This window comes from Magallana gigas, chromosome 10 (assembly GCF_963853765.1).
Source record: "Magallana gigas chromosome 10, xbMagGiga1.1, whole genome shotgun sequence".
NCBI lineage: Eukaryota > Metazoa > Mollusca > Bivalvia > Ostreida > Ostreidae > Magallana > Magallana gigas.
In genome coordinates this window covers 33,268,801-33,274,800 of record NC_088862.1, presented here as the reverse complement: position 1 = coordinate 33,274,800, position 6,000 = coordinate 33,268,801, and positions in this window count along the sequence as shown.

Here is a 6,000-nt window from a genome sequence, read left to right as displayed (position 1 = left end):
TCAAACGATGTTCATTCAAAAGTATGCAAAATTTCCAAGATTTCTTAGTCAAAACGCCCCTGCTAGCTTATCAGGTTTCAATACAATGCTAAAAAATGTGATGTCTACGGAGATTTTGCATTGCAGCAAGCCCGGATGATAACGTTGAAATATTGCGCGATGTATTCCGAGTGTATTCCGAATGGAGAAAAGATGTAAACATTCCCCATTATAAATCTCCGTAAGGAATCTGTTTTCGTTCCTGTGAATTTTTCCGAGTGAAAGATGATAATGTGTCAATAAAATTATCTTGGAAAATATCCCTTTCAACTATTTCAATTGCACCTCTTTCACAGGTAAGTGTATTTTTATTAAAAATCGTCCAAATGTGCAGCATAAATATCTTGGGACAGACTTTACACTTGACTGACGTGAACTTTGACGTCACAATAAGGGGAAACTACTCTAAGTAGTTATTGTAAATCTGCTGAAATATAAATACCAAAATCTTCTCAAAATCTTGCAGAGCTAACGAATGGGGACATTTCTTCAGAGATAGGAAACAGCTGTAACTTGCTCTCATTTGGATGAATGCTCACAATTATGTTATTCACTATATTTACGGTAATTTCCAGGAACGTTTTTTAAATGGGGCGTGGCAACATCATTCAAAAAATCTTCATAAGCAAAAAGAAAAATAAAATTCTCAAAATCAGGAAAATTCTAATCGGGGTGGGGAATGGGGAGTGCGTGGTATGCCTTTAGCTCTTAAATAGCTGCTCAAAAGTGTCTTTATTTTCACTACTATTTACGATAATACATGCTCCCGGGGGATCCATTTTCCTTATGTGATCAACAAATTTTTTTTATACGTAAATTTGATTTTTTTTTTAAACGGGGAGGGGGGAACCTGTGATGAGTCAATTTTTATTTGTAAGTTTAATAAAAATGTCTGGTGCAAGAAAAGAGGAAATAAACTGCAATGTACATTATGTTAAAATCTTTATTATTCAACAACATTTTATCTGTGATAAATTCTATATTGGCGTGCGACCAGTATATAAACAATCTGATTAAAATCAGATCTTTGATCTGTTCCGACAAATTCTGATGTCGCTACACTTTGGTTAGCGACTATCAGAATTTCGGAGCGTTACAAAGATCTGATTTTAATCAGATTGGTATATAAATAAATAAAAAATCTTATGAATTATGAATAATGAAAATGTACTGGAAAATAGGTATATTTATTTTATTTTGCATTCAAATTCATTTACTTTACCTCACTACTTTTATTTTTATTGATTTATCATAATTCATTTTGATCACCTGCTGCGCTCGCCCCAACGGTCGCACCGTAAAACATATTAAATAATTGTAACGAATTCTTTATAATAATTTGCGAAAATTTCGAATGATGGTTTTTATTTATCAAAACGGGAGGCAGAGATCTTCCGATAATACATAAAAATTTCATTTAGGCCTATGTTTCTTACCTCTGTCATTCACTTTGTACTCGAGTCTCATTCCCGCTGACGTCACATATTGCGTAAATTTTTGGTACTGAGAACCGTCAGGATGTTGTTTGATTTTACATAGAGCAATATACCAAAAATCAATAGATCAGATCAGATTTTGTAATTTAAATATGATTAGAATAATTATCATTAATAATTTAAAGCGCTACAGGTTGATGTGCATCTTTTTTGTAAGCCCTTGCAAACATTTTATTCGTTTCCGAAATCCCGTTCGAGTTATCTCCTGCGATAACTCATATACAGACAGACTGAATTTTCTCTAGCTGCAAAGTTATGTACATCGGCACTGGTTGATCAGTGATGCAAGCCAGCAGACACTTTACATCAACATCATCAAGATGTGTCCGATCTATCGTACGATTATTTATTCAGCGATTGGAAAGTTCGTGATCCTAGATAGGAGAGGAGCGGATCGTCAACATGCACTAGAACTATGTTTCAAGTGTATGCATATTCATATGTTAATTAACGTTACCAGATACGTGTTTAAACACTGAAAAAATCTACTGTTATTATTAAAGTTAGATGCAGTATACGGGGAAATTCGGGTTGACATAGGGTCTGTCAATTTTCTCCGAAGAGCTTCGGATAAATTTCTATCTTTACCGTGCATTTTAACAAATCTATCATCGTGTATTTCTTATTCAAGAATGAATGAACACAGTATAACCGTAATGATTAAGAAATAAACCTGCAGATATTATTTTAAACATGCGGTTGCATGCAATCAGAGACATATTTATGTCTCTGATGCAATCTGATTTCAAGCGCGGATCCAGAAAAAAAATGGGGGGGGGGGGTGTTCGACGTTGATTGAGTAACAAGGTCGGGGGTGGGTGGGGGGGGGGGGAGTAAGCCATATTATTTTAAATTTTATAATTAGATTTAAAGAAAGTTTTTTTAAAGGGGGGGGGGGTCTTGATCCCCTTGACCCTTCCCCCTCCTAGATCCGGCCTACATGTATAATTTTTGTGCATATTGTCAATGAATATATCACGTTGAATTCATTTATAGGAGTATATATGCAGTTTGAAAATGTTCATAACATTTTATTTTTGTTCCAACAGGGTTGTTTTAAGATCCGAAGCAATGTTACACAGACAGAAGAATAGGTGAATGCTGCTCCAGTATATGTTGTATATATGATGGCTATAACAATAACATATATCACTTGGGAAATCATACACAACAAACTGTCCATATGATGATAGCATGTAAGTATTTATTCAGTGAAATATGTCTTGCGTTTTGAATATTTCTAAAGTTTGTAAATACATGTATATAAAATCAAACACGGATTAACATATTTGTTAAAAGAGGTTGGACATACCTCTTGATCTCATTTGCTTTTGATCATAAAACATATTAGTAATAGTATCATGTAAAGAAACAAATTGTTTATTCGGAATATTGAATTTTTTTCACTCCCCTTGTCAATAATCCTGTCACAAAGAGGTTATCGCTGCTGTCAAGACATAACCCACACGGACCGCTTAAATGACAGTTGTCAATAAAACGGAGGAACAGTCCGTCCTGATCCAGGATGTGGATCCAGTGGCTGTTAAAATCTGCAATCAGGATCCGACCCTGGCTGTCTGTAGCGATGCCGAATGAACAAAATGGTTTTTTTGTATGAAAAGGACGACCACTGTAGGTGAAACGGCGGTTTCCTGTCTGGTTCACCACTACTACTACGGAGTCAGACACACATATGTCTAGATTCCTGTTTTCACTGATGTATTTATTTCCACTTGATGAATAAAGAGGCTCTCCTTTGTCATCGTACTGAACAGTTTGCTTTTCTGTGAAATCAGCGTAGCGCACAACTTTTGATTCTTTTTTATCATCACTGTCCATGCTAACCAGGAGGTCACCAGAGGAAGTGCAACAGACCCCTCGAGGTTTCCACCCCTTTAGTCTGATCGCTGTTTGTATCAGTCCATTTTTCTCTAGGTTTACAGTTTTATCAACTTTATCAGTATAAATAAGATCCCCACTCCTTGTCACTGCTACATGTATGTCATCTGGTTTTCTTCTTGAAGTAGTTGTGATTGACTTAACTTGTTTCCCAGAGAGACTGTAAAGCCTTATCGTATTGTCGTCACCACCTACCCATATGTTTTCATCATACAAACAGGAAACACTGTATAAAAATTTATTCTCCGCGTATATATACTTGATGACACGTGGTTTATCAATAATTGATCTGCCCGATGGAGATAATTTGGTTTTCGAAAGATCAGTTGAGCAGTTGTGTTTTTTATTTTTGTTTGAAGATGTTGACAGGAAACCAAACTGTTTATAAATATCTTCTTTGTTGATCTTATGTGAAGTAAATGCTGGTAATGAAACTTTGAATTTAGGAGGCGACCTTTTGAATTCAGCATTCCTTGATTTGTAGGCAAAGGTAAGACTGACATCTTTGGAGTCCAGTAATTTCTTCAGATCGGCAATGCGTTGTGTCATTTCAGTAATTATGTTTGTGATTTCGTTTTCCTTCTTAGTTAGGACATCCATGTGTTTTGAGTGAATAATTTGAAGATCAAATTTCATTTTTTTTATAATTGCGTCTATTTCTCTATGCAATTCTTCTCCATGTTTATCAATCGCTGTTGTCAATTTCTGCGAGTTTTTGTTTACATCAGCTTTCTGATCTAGGATGTTAGACATTAGCCTTTGATAATTAGGAACAATCGACTTCTCTAATTCTTCTAAATCTTTCTGCAGAACTGCATTTTTGCTTTCAAAAGTTTTCAAAATTTCGATTTTCTTATGCTGTTCATGTTCACCAGAAGAAATACAGTGAAAGCAAATAGGAATGTCACATTCTTCACAATAAAGATCACAACATGTCGATGAATGTTTTTTACATTTAGTAATAGATCCCTGCTTTTTGAAAAGCACCACTTTGTGTTCTGTTGATTCATCTAAGAGATGTTCCCCCACACAGGCCTTACACAAATGTATATCACAAAGGCCGCAAGACAAAGGGGGAGCTGGGGTCTCACAGAGATTACATCGTAATACATCCTGGGCCCAAGTCCTTTGATCCATTGTAAGTGTTAATAGGCTTCTTAGAGAATTCTGAAGAGAAAAAATCGCAATTAAAATTAAAGCTAAGATGATATATTTTATAAGTTTTCGTGTAAGTGCAGTGATCCCATAGAGTTAGATCAAATTGGTAATAACTAGCTACTTTTGAAAGAAAAATTAATTTGCACCCTTTCCCCCAAATAAAACCTCGGATTTTTTAATTCTATATATTGATCACATAAGATTTGTCACATAAGTATTTATGCAGTACGTAAATTAAATGTAAATTAACCTTAAATCACCCATGTACAAGTATTTTGGTCATTTATTGGATTAAGTTTTATGTGTATTCTTGTAAAACTAATCTTTATACGAATGTTTTTAATATGACCTAGATTTATTGGTTACGTTCCTACCAAAGGTGAGTTTTGAATCAGATGTTTCATTCCAAAATTTTTATTTGAAATTAAAATACTCCATTGTTTAAACAATACTTATCATATTCATAAAAAAATTCTATTCTAGTTCTATTCTGAAACGCAACTACTATTTTGCCTGTGTAAAGACACTGCCCTACATAGGATATCAACGATTGTGCATTGATAAGGCCCTGAAAACACCTTGATAATACTCGCTTCAAGGACTTCGAATTTGATAAACGTCGTACAAAATTACACAATTCATCTCAAGTTGATCTTATATTCGATTGCTGTGACGTGATTTTGAATACACGATTTTGCCGCTTATGACGATCATCAAAACAATGTTTAATGAATACGTTCTAATGTATCTATCTTACGGGTCTTAAATTTGAAGGTCCAGTGTCCTTTTACTTTTTAGTTTCTTACATTTAAAAAAGTCCTTACAAAGTTTGAAATGTTAAAATTGATTAATTCACGAGAAGGTGGTGGATAAGCCCGACCCACAAATGAGTTGACATAGATAAAACTCTTATGCAAAATCGATGGCTACTGAATACTTTCTAAGGTAGGTGAAATAGGTCATCGATACCAAACTATGATTCGAATTAAAACTTGCCAAAATTGTCCATGCCCAACCTTATACAACAGTATCTAAGAAAATGAAACTGCATTCATATATATGTATTGTTTTGAATCTTAATCATTTAAAAGTCGAAAATTGTGTCATATATTAATAGCTTCTACAAACCTCAGTCAAACATATTGCCAGATTCCTCAGGCATGGCCGAGTGTATAAGATAAAATGACAAGTTAAACAGGTGTTGTCCTAAATAGCTTTGCTCCGATACTAATTCACCCCGAATGGTTTCGCTCCGCTCAGTGTGTATAATATGTAAGGCAAGAGAAAAGATAGATAATCCGTAATCAGTGTATTGATGAACATTTCATTAGATTTTTGTTATTGAAATACCTAACGGTTACCTGTTAATTGCACGAATACTGTGGACTCATGTAATTTCTTGGAGGCC